The following is a 15,284-nucleotide window of genomic DNA, read 5'->3' as shown; positions in this document are numbered from 1 at the left end:
CTTAATAAAAAGACCAATAGTAAAACTAATAAAGCTTCCCGACGAATCATAATTTTGCACCTAGAACGTTTTCTTTATAGCTTTGTTTTTCTTTCCTTTTTTTTTCTAGCTCAACATGCCTAAAACTTCATCTAAATCTACCTCTAGTGGATCCATTGGAAGATACAACGCATATCCGTGTCGTATATGTAAACGTCCCCACCCATTACGCACATGTAGAAAATTTCTTGCTATGAATATGTCCGATCGTATTCGTGCAGTCCGCAACAATAATTATTGCATTAATTGCTTGGCACATGACCATTCACAAGGCAGATGTTTCTCTAAACATGGATGCAAACACTGTCATAAGTTTCACCACACTCTGTTACATGTCAATCCTAGATTGGTAAAGGATTTGCTACCTTCTCGATCTAGTTCGCGTTCACGTTCACGTTCACAGTCACCAAGGCCATCCACATCATCAAAGAAACGTGATTCGTTGACCCTTGATTCTAAAAACGATCAGTCAACCCCATCCACTTCTAAGTCCACTTCTTTGACGGCAATCATTCGCCAAAATACCCTTATTTTGCTTCCAACCGTTTTAGTCAAAATAGGGTCAACAACTTCTCACGCACGTTGTTTATTGGATTCTGGCTCGCAAGTCAGCCGTGTGTCAAAGAAGTTAGTAGACAAACTTGACTTAACCGCGTATACTCTCAATGAGGAGACCATTTGTCCACTTGTCTTGAAATCCAGATTCGATTCTTCTTCTCAGATCGAAGGTACATTTAGGGTTGATAACCGAATAACTCTCCGCACTCCAGCTCAATCACTTCCAGATGCCTACAAGAAAAACTTTCGAGATTTATTCCTCGCAGACTCGAAATTTTATGAATCCTCCTCCATAGACATCATAATAGGAGTGGATCAATATCCAAAGGTTATGTGCCAAGGAGTTTTTTCTAGGGTAGGCTTTCCAACTGCCCAAAGCACAGTCTTTGGATGGACAATATACGGTCCCTGCTCTTTGTAAACTATTAAAATGCACTTTTAGGCAAAGCTCAAGCAAATTTCAAAACGTATTTTAATTTTCAATGTATGCCTAACAAAAAACTAATATATTCATTTATATATCATATATCATATCCCTTCATCATATACTTCATTGAATTGTCTAAATATTTTATGAAAATCAAAACATGAATTGTATTAAAAAAAAAAAAAAAAAAATTTGCTCTGTATCTATGCTATAAGAACTATTAAAATGAATTTCAAAATACTAACATAAATTATTTTAACTAAAATTACTTACTTTTACTCTTTCAGAAGCAACATCTGTGACATGACCAGGTTGATCAACTCCATTGTTCATTGCATATTCCTGCAAGGCGGGCGGCAATGTTAATGCCAAAAAGCCTTATCTGGCTCTGGCATTAATACTTGTGATGGTCAACGTTTTACCTGTCATTACTTTATATACAGAAGCTGAATGTTGTTAATAATAGGCTATCTCTTTCTCATATAATGCCTAAAATAATCTGTCAACTTGGTCAAAATGTCCCAAATGTTGTTTCCGTTGGTTTCCTAATGAATTCTGATCTTTCTTGTCTTTTCTGCATCCAAACCAAAAGGTACAATTTTACAAAGAATCAAATAAAGGTTTCCTAAAGTAGTCCTAAAATCCTAATAATTGTCTTTTATTTTCTTCTTTTTTTCGCTACATTTCCTATTGGGATTTTTCTGAGAAAAACGCAAAATACATAAATATTTTGGTTTTTCAAAAGTCTCAGAGATTGATTTTTTTTCCAAATTCATCCAGAGTTCCATCACCCATTTCTCACCCCAACAGCCACAGTTTCTTCTTTTTAAATCAGTTTAAAAAATTAAAATCAATTGAAAATCAATTAATGGCTTATAAGTGCTTAAAGGTATGAAAAACCGGTTTTTTACCCGTATCTCAAGATTTGTACTCGATAAAGCCTATCAGAAAAAAATAGTATTACTTTCCAGGTATTTCTACTTTAGTTTTTTTTTGTCTCATAGTGTTGTCTGTTACAACACTTAGAGATAATGCTAACAAGGGCATTGTGTTAATGAGTTTTTTTAATATTTTCTTAAAAGTGTATGTTAGTGTTGTCTTTAAGTTGTTTTTGTTTTGGTTTTATTTACATTCAAACCGCCTTTTTCCTTTAAAATCCTATCATCGGTTCTTTCCTTATAAAAGTTTCGGTTATATACACGAATAATCCGTCGGACTCTAAAAATAATAAAAATAAGGATACATACAAAATAATTCCAAAAAATGTGTATATATCGTATTAATATTAATCATAATTAATTGATTACTCATACGCACTCATTAAATTGCATAACATCCGTAAAATATGCAATATATTTTTTCAGTTGTATAATATCATATTGAGTAAACATGTTTAAGTGGGCGTATACTTATTATAAATATACTAGACTAAAATATTTATTATTCATACGCATACTAATCCCAAAATTAATAATTAGGCTACCAATTTAAAATGATTTACATAAAAGCACAACTTTTTTTGATGAAAAAAAAACACAATAATGTAAATCTGAACTCTAAACATAATACTTACATTATTGGAAAATATGGGCCTAAAATATGCTTCAAAAAAATTCAAATATGACTTGAAAATTTAAAAAATATGTACCTACTCTTATTTATATTTTTATGCGGAATATACATAACTATGGATCACAGTGCACAGTGGGGGAACTGAGAAAAAAAGTGGAAATAAATCTGTAACTTCTAAACGAATACACCGATTTTAATAAAAATTCCAATTGCTATAGAGGAGGTGTTGATAACTTTATGTTTAGAACTTGGGATTATAACACCAAGGGGCTCCAAGCCACAATGCCCCAAAGTGGGACACCTCGGGTATATTAAAAATTAAAAATGATGCGAATTTTTTTTGCGATCCGAATTAAAAGACTTTTATATATATGGAATCTACTAGACGAGATCTACAAAAAACAATTAGCCTTATATTATCTATTATAGCTTATGAGTTATTCGCATTTGAAAAGTAAAATTTTATGATTTTTACCTACCTTGGTCTATTTTTTTTCTAATAACGGATCCAATTCTTTCCCGATTATCCTGAAGTATATTTTTTGAATTAACAACAATTAATGCCTAATAATAATACAATTTTTACTTCAGTTATCGCCAAAAATTAACTTGGATTTTAAATTCTATCAGATAAATAATATTTCTATGGCTTACATTTTTAAATTTTTATATATCTATACAGTCTAGTGAACAAGAAATGGTCACCACACAATTCCAAGTTTATACATTTTTATAATACAAACAAAAATATGCTATTAAAAAAAAACTAGTGCACAATAAATTTGCTCATAAAATTAAAAGCAAATTTTAGAAAGCTTAAAACTAAATTGTGGAAAATTAAACGCAAAACTTGTTACAAACATTAAAACGAAAAAAAATAACACCAAACCAAAACATCTAACAAGAACGAATATAAAGCTACCTTCATAAGATGATTCATGATTTGCAAAAGGAATTGAAGAGCTAAACAATTTAGTGCCTCAAACATGTTTGAAAATAAGATAAATAAAATATTTTTAGTAAAATTAAAATTAATATTTAGAAATTTGTAACGAAAAAGTTGTGGGTGAAGGAATCTTTGCAGGAAAACTTTACGGATAAGATTAAGAATACTCCTGCATAAGGCTAAGGGAAAGCTTATTAAATATGAATAAAATGGCTAATTTTTATTAACATTTTAATGCTATGATGTCATATCAAATGACAAATCCACCTTACCTTACGGCATAATGTACAAATTAAAATTATGAACACACACACGCTAACAAGCTCTTTATGCAGAAGTGCAAAAGCCAAAAAATTGTATTTGGTTGCAGCAACTAAAAACTTTTTTTATTTTAAATTTTATTACGATTTTTTTTTTCTATATTTCGTGCTTTGTTCGTTTAGCTTGTAAATGTTGCAAAACTTGCAACGACCAACAAAATAAAAATCTTTATGTGATAAAGTTTTTATGACAAAAAAAAATAACAAGAAAACTAAAATAGAAAACAACCCGAAAAAGCCAAACAATTTAAAATCTGAAACATTTGCTTTTACGTACGTAAAGTTGTTGGCAAATGTTGCAACTGCATGTTGTTTGTGTATTTCAATATGGAGGGTGTTTTGTTGAGGCTAAAATGGTTTTATGAAACCAACAAGTTTTTCCTTCTTAACTCGATTTTTCAAAACTGGTTACAGTTTATTCAGGCTTATATTTGCTACTGCTGCTGCTGTTGCTTGTTGACTCTTAAGTTGTTGCTACTACAGATATTTGTGTTTAAAGTTGTAAGCTTAAAATGAGGACAAAGAAAGGTTATTGATATTTCACTTAAGAACTTGTTTTTAAGATTTTTTACTTAAAAACCTAAGGATTTCATTAGGTTGTCATGCCTTGCTATCAATTTGCACTCTATATAGCCACAGCAGTATTTTTATACACCTTTATAAATGATACGTTATGGAATTGTCATGCTAAATGCATGTGTTCAAATGTTAAGCTGAACAATGACACAGTTCAACAGCATTTTTGGAACAGTAGCGACCATATAATTCTGAATGGGCATGTTGAGTAGATCATTTTTTTAGAATAATTTTGTAGTCCAGCTGGTCTGAATTTTTATACCCTACACCACCATAGTGGGGAGGGTATTATGCGTTTGTGCAGATGTTTGTAACGCCCAAAAATATTAGTCTAACACCCACCTTAAAGTATACCGATCGACTTAGAATCACTTAGTCGATTAAACGATGTCTGTCCGTCCGTCCGTCTGGTCGGCTGGCTGGCTAGCTGTCCATGTAAACCTTGTGCGCAGAGTACAGGTCGCAATTTTGAAGATATTTCGATGAAATTTGATGCATATTATTTTTTTCGGCACAAGGACCACGCCTATTGAAAGTGGCTGAAATCGGTCCATTATTTCACCTAGCCCCCATACAAATGTCCTCCCGAAATTGGACTTTATCGGTCATAAATGTTTAATTTATATATGTATCTCCATAAATTCCGCTCCAAATAAGTTTTATATATACAAAATTCATGTCACCAAATTTCGTTACGATCGGTCCATAATTAGTCATAGCTCCCATATAGACCCGCTTCGAAAATCACTTTAACGTGCATAAATCGCTTAAAAATATTGGTATACTCACAAAATTCAACATAGTAAACTTTCATACAGACATAAATCACACCGAAAATCACTCAAAAATATAAATTATTGAAATTTTAAAAGAAAAATGTTTTTGCTCTTTACTTAGTGTAGGGTATTATATGGTCGGACTAGACCGACCATACTTTCTTACTTGTTTTTTTTTACAGTCATTCAAAGTTTTTTTTGATCGAAGGGTGCATGATAATAAATGAAAAATAAGTAAGTTAATGTCTCAGAGAATTCTTATTGTCAGAGTTATATTGTGGAATTTTATGGGTATAATTTTTGTGGAAGTTCTTAACCCTCTAGCTCCTCTCTTTAGGTGTCAATTTGACAATAATTACGAGAAAATCAAAATAACTCTTTTCCTTTTTCCGAAAAATTTCAGTGAGGGTCATCAAAGATATATAAATCTGACAATTAGAATTCTCTCATACATTAACTTACAAAATAATGTCGCTATTCTGTTTCAATCAAAAAGCCGCAATATGCTGGACAGTATTATTATCATAATTTTGTGGTTTAAAGAATACTATGTATAGGAAGACCAAGTAGCTTCCCTTTTAATTTTAAGAATTCTAATCCAAATTTTTAATAGAAAAAAAAAAACAATACTCTTCTGCTGTTAGTCTAGATAAGGTCGAAATAATAATGGTAGAAATCTACATTACTTTATAGTTCAGCATTTAGGGTTACTGTAAAAATTGTATAAAAATGGTAAAAGAAATTGCAAAAGATCGAATCTTTGCCATCTTTGAACACATATAAGCATATATTTATATAGAGCTTACCACCTTCTAGCGCCTGTTACACATGTGCACCACTTTTTACAACGAAATTCGTACATGTTTTTTATACCGATGTAGTATATCTATATTAGTGTGGTACTTATTTTGTACTTTTTGAAGCTCCCGAGGTCTAAAGTCCAAATAGCTTTTGGCAAAAAATGTAAACAAAATTTGTTTGGTGGGCTCTTAGCTATATTATTGCCATGTATAGTTAAGCGGTATCACCAAGTCTGAATTAGCTGTTGGCCGTAAAGTCATGACACTTTTTTTTGTGGGCCCACTGATTTTCAGAATACTTGGATGCCCGTAAAATAAAACTGGTCACCAAAATTCCAAAACTGACTATAGGGTTACTCTACCCATTGATACTAGAGTTTAACCTATACCGCACAGTGGGGCAGAATCGAAATTTTTTTTGGAAATATATCTGGCATTTCTTAAAGGCAGGTCCGATCGGGATACAATTTGACGAGGGCGTAGCCATGGAGCATTCGAGTTTAAGTTATTAAAATGAGCAATACAAATGCTCCAGGCGCGGCGCTATTTTTTGAATTTTTAAAATGAAAATCGGTTATTTTTGGCTTCGTAATTGATATTGCACTGAAATCTATTGTATGATATTGGTAATTTAGTTGTCTAACTAAAAAAAAAATCTATTCTATTCGGCCCAAAAGTGCGCCATATATTTTTAAAAAAGCACACCAAGGTATGGAAAAATTTTAAAATTTCGCAAGCATGTTTTTTCAAGACCTAGTCGAGAGCTTTCCAAAAATATAAAATTCTTTGAAATCGGATGGGGCACAAAAAAATGGCACGTGTTTAAAAATTTTACATGTCGAAGGTACCCTACTTTGAGCCCCCATAGCGCCGCCCCTGTAGCATTTGTAAGGTAATTTCCACTTAACCTCTAATAGCCCAATTTAATTTGTTCTGGCCTTTCAAACTTTTTTTAATTTAGTTTCTCCAGATTTAAAACTAGTTCCTAATCACTTCACTTTTATATAAAAAGAACACGCAAAAACTCCGTAATAACCACGTGATATGGTTAACAGCTGACTATTTTATAAAAACATGTGCTAATTTGCAAAAAAAAAATCTTTAAAAAAAGCACAGGATACTTCGATTCAAAAATAAAAAAATCACATTTTTATAATATTAAAATGACAAGAAAAAACCTTTGACTTTACAGCACTATAAATGGCCACATGGTTACTTTATAGCCAAAATAATAATGATACTTTATACATTCTGGTTCTGTGAAACGGTGAAATGAAAAAAAACTTTTAATTTTCGTTTTTATATTATCATTTCACAATTACACAAATTGCGATTCCCGTTCTTCAATTTGTTTTATTCAACTTTTTATTTTCATATGAAAACATTTGAATTTATTTATATAGAGAATCAGAAACTCTATGGAAATATGAAAAAACTTTTCCCTGGAAGTTATTCAACAAAAGTGAAAACAAATGTTCTTCTTATATTTCTTTCAAATAAGAACACAAAAAAGCTATTTTTTTGGATTTTTTTGGTGGCAATAAAACCATATATAGTTTAGCGATATCATCAAGTCTGAAATAGCTGTTGGCGAAAAACTGATAATACCTTTTTTTGAGAGACCACTAATTTTCAGAATCTTTAGAGGCCTATAAAAAAAATTGGTCACAAAAATCTCAAAACTGAGTAGAATGTTTTACTACCCTTTGGTAATAGAGTCGAACCTATACTGCCATCACCTTGTGTTTTTTGCACTGTGTAATTTTTATATAGAGGTTTATCATTGCTGTATTGGACAGTTTTGACCTTAAATATAAATTTGTTAATAATTTTAAACCATTTTGTGTCATAACACTAAATTTCTCCGAAATCCACCAATTTAAAATTGGTACCCACGATAACCCATATTAGATGCAACAATTAAAATTTGAATTTTTAGCATTTTTCTAGTTATCAATGGATTTTGTCAATGGATTTTGTTAATTTTTTTTTTTTAAAAAAAGGGCCACCCTGGTGTCCATTTTTTTAATTATAAATGTATGAACTAGTTTTGCGTGTGTATTTATTGTAACAATTGTCGACACTTACACGTTGTTTCTTGGTTGTTATTGAAATTGCACTGTACATATAAATCAGTAACACTTATTACAACTACAGCAACAAACAGTAACATCTTAGTATTCCATATATAGTATATATATTTTGAATAATTCTAGTAAAAACTAGATATATAATCTCCTGGACATACGAGTCACTTGATTCATCTGATTAAAATAGTGCAGTGGACTGATCGTAAGTTAGATGAGCAAATTTTGCTTCCCATATCTTTACCACTGTACTTGCTGCAGCTAAAGCTGGTGCACTTTAGGAGGAAAAGAAGGTGAAGAATTAAGCCACTAATCTCGTTTTCTATATCATAGTTAAAACTTAGCTAAAACCAGATGTGACTGTAATGAATAGACCAGAAACTGATAAGGTATACCCAGAGAAAAAACAACTTAAAATCAATAAAAACCATATTGAATCAATAAAAAACATTAACGAAAGTCTAGTAATGTTGGAATTTTTTATTTCAATATGGAACAATATTAATTTAAAGTTGCCCTATTTTAATAATTTAAATATGGAAACAATATACAAATAATAGCTATGTTCAATAACTAAAAGTTGTTACTAGTTAGTAACAATTGTTACTGGAAAAGCGTTCATTAACTCAAAAACTTGCAAGTAGAGACAAAATCTAGAGCGTATAAATTTTAAAGAGTGTTCTCTCTTTGCAAACTATTACAAGTTCTATTTTGAACTCGTAATAGTTAGCAACTTATATTTCATATGTTTTGTGTTTTTGTTTATTTATTTAAAATTTTATTTTTGTGGTGGAAAAATGTCAAAACAAAAAAGTTTTCAATAAAATTGAAGAAAATGTGAGTATTTATACCAGTGGTACGCAAAAAGAGGCAATTAATTTGTGTGCTCTTTTGGGTAAAAAATAAAATATCCACAACAACATCAAGAAACTGAATGAATTGTGTGTATTTTTACGCTCTATTACGCTCTTTTGTTCACATTCGGGTTGTTTGACGAAAATCATCGTCACCTCAACAATATGAACGCCTACCATGGATTTATACATTTTAAAAGGAACAAAATAAGAATATTGTGTGTATAAAACAATTGTTACTGGAAAAGCGTTCATTTACTTTTTACTATTTTTGAGAATTTAAGAGAGTAATTTTGTAAATTTTGATTTTATTCTCTCGTTGCAAGTATTTACTGGGAAAGTAAATGAACAGACCTTATATTTTTCGGCATTGAATTAATATTGAATTTGTATAGAACAATATTGTCGTCTTATTGAAATAATGTGGAAAAGTAAATGAAATTATATTTATTATTTTAGAAATAAAATTTAAACAATATTTAATTAAGAATGAAACAATTTAATATTAAGGTTATTTAGCTATGATTTAACATTGAGACGTTATGTAATTTAAAATGTACTCTATTTATAAAAAATTGGAATTGGAATTGAATTTGGAATTGATGCGAGTATTTATTCAGAGGCATAAATATATTAAATTTTTTAGAAAATTATGATTTTAATTAATTTATGGAGACAGCCATTCGAATATTCGACTACAGGGGATGTCGCTGAAGATGTACTATTAAGGCTGCTGTCTTGCACCTATCTTCTTATTTCGGACTTGAGTGAGTCTGCGTCATCTTCAAAAACCAAAAAGGCAATTATCTTACTTAAAAATCTATTTGGTAATCTATCTATATACATAAAAATCAAATGTCGTTCGTTGGTAAATGCATTAGTACAGAACGGCCGAACCAATTTATACATTTTATATTAAATGTTTGTCATAGCCCAACTTAGGTTTTTACAGAATGAAAAATGGAGCACGCACTCTTTTACGCCCTCTTTCTCGCCCGTTATTTCCATTGTTTTTAAAATTGGAAAACGGCTACACCGATTTGGCTAATTTTTTGTTTAAATGATTTAAGTTTTTACTGAAAGAAAAATTGACCACGCCAATTTTTTTTGATATATCTAAAATAGCATGACGCCTGGACTGATTTAACTAATCCTTTTTTAATGTTCGCAATAGATAGTCCGCATAAGTTTTTAAATAAATAAAAGTTGTCCACGTCCACTAATACGCCCACTTATTAAATACATCTGCAAAATACATCGGTCTGTGATCAATCATATTGAATACCTATACTCGGTTATTAATATAAAAACTCACAAGAGCTTAAATCAATAATAACTTGGCCAATAAGCAATAATCAAGAAAAGGAGCTCGATCTGTGATCACTCATATTTTTTATATAACAACTCAAAATATCTAACTTCGCTAATAACTAGGCCAATCAGCGTTTAATCAAGATAATATTTCTGACAAAAAAAACACTTGGCCAATAAGCGTTTAATCAAGAAAAAGAGCTCGATCTGGGATCACTCACATTTCTGAACAAAAATCGATTTTTTTATATAAAATCTCAAAATATCTAAAATCGCTAATAACTTGGCCAATAAGAGTTTAATCAAGAAAAGCAGCTCGATCTGTTATCACTCATATTTCTGAACAAAAATCGGTTTTATATATAAAAACTCAAAACATCTTAATTCGCTAACAACTTGGCCAATAAGCGTTTAATCAAGAAAAGGAGCTCGATCTGTGGTCACTCATTTTTCAGACAAAAATTCGATTCCTTATATAAAAACTCAAAATATGTTCATTGATTTACATGTATTCTGTTGTTACAAGACTTTGGTTTTTGACAACAAACTTATGTTCTTTGTCTCTCAGTAGCGCTTCTATGTACACAGAAAAAATTATTACTATTTTTTCTCCAAACAAAACTTTATTTGGTTTTAAATTGTATTTCATAAACAATTTCATTTGATTCAATAAACATTTTTCATTGTTTTTCCTATTTTCAAAAATAGTTCATAAAACAATAAAAAAAAATAAATTTTGACAACAAAAAAGAAAATAACTAGAAATTACAAATTTTGTAAAATGAAAATAAAATATCGGTTTTCTCATATTGTCAACATATTTTGTGATTCTTCAAAGATTTTAGGAGTTTTAGTCGTTTTTCTGGAGGTAAGTTGTGTAAATTATTGTTGCAATATAAACTACATTATAATTTTATTTAAAGACATGGCCGTTCCAACATAACAAACCGGAATCTCTGGCAGAAATTCGACAACCAAAAACAACTGGGACACAATGTGAGTATTTTTTTTTATTAATTAATTGAATTTTATCCAAATTTCTAATAAAAACTTTCGCAATTTCCAGATGGACTACACAGAAAGAATTATGGCTAAAATATTTTCAAACAATCGCCTGTCTGAAAGTAATTTTATTTTCTATAAATATTTTTGTAGATTCTATTAATGTTTTTGTTTGATTTTTATTTTAATACAACACTTGGGGAAAAACAACAACACAACCAAGTAAACAAGGGTGTTTGTTGTAACCATGTGCATATTAGTCACATTGGGTAATTTCGTTTGCATGTGTGTCTTTATGATGTGTGGATATAATTCTCATTTGGTTAAAAATATTTTATATATAAGTAGTTTTGGTTTTGTCAAAGGCTTTCAAAATATGTGAATTGTCTGATAAACAGATAATACCATTGTTTAATGTTTTTTATTACTTTCCTATCTTCTTTTTTTATTTGTAGATTTTCTGTATTTTCTTACTTATGTTTTCTTACATTTTTATTTTTAACATATTTTTTTTATTGGTACTATACCAATTTTGTTTAAAAATATTATTTAAAATAGACAAATTTTTTACTGAATCAATAAAACGAACAAATTCCAGAAAATCAAAATCAATGAAATTTTTGTCTGTTTTAAACAAATATTTGTTTGAAATTGTTTGTAAATTCAAACAAAACTTTTATTCAATATCATATTTTTTTAATTGAAAAAATATTGTTTTTTTTTCAATTAAATTTTTGCAAAATTTCGTGTTTGAATTTACAAATTTTGTGATAGGTCCTAAATCGAACAATATTTTGTCTGATTGGGTGAATTTCTTGATTGAATCAGAAATTTAATTCTTTCTGTGTAGTTGGACAGACAATAATGTTGGAAGACAATCTGTTAGGAATCTGCGAATGATATTTTTTTTTTGTAACATGATAAATGTATTGTAAGAAATTATGTGTCATTAAAAAAACATGTCATTTAAAAATAATTGTTGTTTTTTATTTGTTTAAAGAAAGAAACCAAAATAAAAAATAAAAATAATTTTTTAATGGAAAAAAAATTTAAAATCAAACATTTTGTTCATTGTTTTTATAAAATTAATTGTTTGAAATTTTAATTATTTTCAAATACTCTCTTTCAATAATAGTACAAATAATTTAATAAAGAAAAAAATTTTTTTTTTTTTCAATAAATAAATTTCGATTTGTTGTGTTTGATTTTACAATTTTTGTGATAGGTCCTATTTCAGTAAAAAATTTGTTTGGTTTTATAAATTTTGTGATTGAATACGAATTCTAATTTTTTCTGTGTATATTTTATTATATGTCCTATATGAATAAAAAATTATCATTCAATAATAGGTTTTTTTTTAAAAAAAAACTATTTTTACCCTTTAAAAACAGTTTCTCACAAATTCACAAATCGAACACCAGCATTTATTTTAACTTAAACAGGACAACGTCTGTCGGGTCAGCTAGTTAATGAAATAAAAATCTTGAAATAATATGTTTCAACTTTAAAACAAAGTTGATTCAATGTATCCCAAGAAATAATTAGAAACTACATTAATTCAAATTTATTATTTAACTAGCTAAAACCCGGTGTGCTTCGCTACCCGTACCGTAAAGATTTACAATATATTTAGTCTATCTAAAATTAGTGTCTGTTCATGTGAAAATCATCAGGATTTTCTAGATTTAGTCCGCAAACTTGCAAACACTGACGTTGGGCTTTATCAATTGTCATTGCAAATACTAAGCAAATAGGAAACTGTAATCGAATAAAATCAAATGGCATTTCCGAAGTTATAATTCCCAGTTATAAAGGTCGCTCCGATTAGATTGTTCATTAATTGCCTTACTGTAAGTCGAGTGCCATTACAAATACGCAAACAATCATACAAACAAACAAACACACATTGACTTTTATATATACGCCCTCTGTGGCTACTACTCCCATTTTTGCCGCAAATATTTAAACAAACAGTGGAATTGCTCATGCAAAATTTGAGGACTATAGCTATTATAGTTTCCTAAATATTTGATTTTAAAAATTAACTTTGTATGGGAGGTACCACGCCCACTTAAAATTTCAAAACAAAAAGTAGCATATAGCTCCTTCCAGACATACATAAATATACTGTAAAAATTTCAAGCAAATCGGTTCAGCCGTTTAGCCGTCTATAGATCCCAAACTAAAAATAATAAACATACATACATACAGACACACATTCACTTTTATATATATAGATTTATTTCATAATAGTTTTCTATTATATTGAAAATTATTGAATTAATATGATGCGTCATTATTTTTATGTTGTAGCATTTTCCTGAGTGTAATGAATGTATATAATGAATGTTTAATTGCGGTAACTGGATTCCGGAGATAGATTTGTATGGGTTCTAGATGAAATCATGGACCGATATTTCCCATTTTCGATACCAAACAACCTTATTAACAGAGAATATTTGTGGAAGCCATTTAGCTCATTTTGTTTATGCGCTATCTTGTTTTCAATAGAAGGCCAGACGGACTAGATTGTCTTTGAATCCTTTTAGGATCCAGAATATATAAATTTAAGTCTGCGATGACTAAAAAACAAAAAAAAAATTGTCACAGGTGATTCTAAAATGCTAGGAAGCACAGGATGTGGTGTATTAAGCAGTTAGCTGAAATAAAAAAATCCCACACTTTGAAAAAGAATTTTGAAAATTAATTTTAAATAACTCAAATTTTGTACCTACTTATATATTTGGCGAGTAGTCTATATAAAATGCTATATTATTACATAAACAACTTTGTATTTCTACACAGAAAAAACTAAATTTCGTATTCAAACACAAAATTTATTAAATCAAACAAATATTTTACTGAAATAAGACCTATCACAAAATCAAACACTACATTTCGTAATATTTTTATTGAAAAAAAAATATTTTTTTTCTTATTAAAATATTGTTACTATAAAATATAATATTTGAATATCCTCCAAATATCAAACAAGTTTTTTAATAAAACAATAAAAACAAATAATTGGTTTTGAGTACAAATTCAAACAATTTTATATTTAAATCAATAAAAATGTTCATAAAAATACAATTAAAACTTAGTAAAACTTTTAAAGAAAATACTGTTATAAACAACATTTTCTATAGAAAATACTGTTATAAACAACATTTTCTATAGAAAATACTGTTATAAACAACATTTTATATCGAAAATGCTGTTACAAAAAATTTTTTCTATAGAAAATACTGTTGAAAATAATATTTTCTATAGAAAATACTGTTATAAACAACATTTTCTATAGAAAATACTGTTATAAACAACATTTTCTATAGAAAATACTGTTATAAACAACATTTTCTATAGAAAATACTGTTATAAACAACATTTTCTATAGAAAATACTGTTATAAACAACATTTTCTATAGAAAATACTGTTATAAACAACATTTTCTATAGAAAATACTGTTATAAACAACATTTTCTATAGAAAATACTGTTATAAACAACATTTTCTATAGAAAATACTGTTATAAACAACATTTTCTATAGAAAATACTGTTATAAACAACATTTTCTATAGAAAATACTGTTATAAACAACATTTTCTATAGAAAATACTGTTATAAACAACATTTTCTATAGAAAATACTGTTATAAACAACATTTTCTATAGAAAATACTGTTATAAACAACATTTTCTATAGAAAATACTGTTATAAACAACATTTTCTATAGAAAATACTGTTATAAACAACATTTTCTATAGAAAATACTGTTATAAACAACATTTTCTATAGAAAATACTGTTATAAACAACATTTTCTATAGAAAATACTGTTATAAACAACATTTTCTATAGAAAATACTGCTGAAAATAATATTTTCTATAGAAAATACACAATATTTTTAATAATAAAATGTTTTTACAATAAAATAATTTTATAGACATTTTTAATAGAAAATATCCAGGAATGAATGCGTGAGATGTCAGGCAAACTTGCGCACTTTCCATATAA

Source organism: Calliphora vicina, chromosome 1 (genome assembly GCF_958450345.1).
Source record: "Calliphora vicina chromosome 1, idCalVici1.1, whole genome shotgun sequence".
NCBI classification, from domain to species: Eukaryota; Metazoa; Arthropoda; class Insecta; order Diptera; family Calliphoridae; genus Calliphora; species Calliphora vicina.
Note: the sequence above shows the minus strand (reverse complement) of the source record.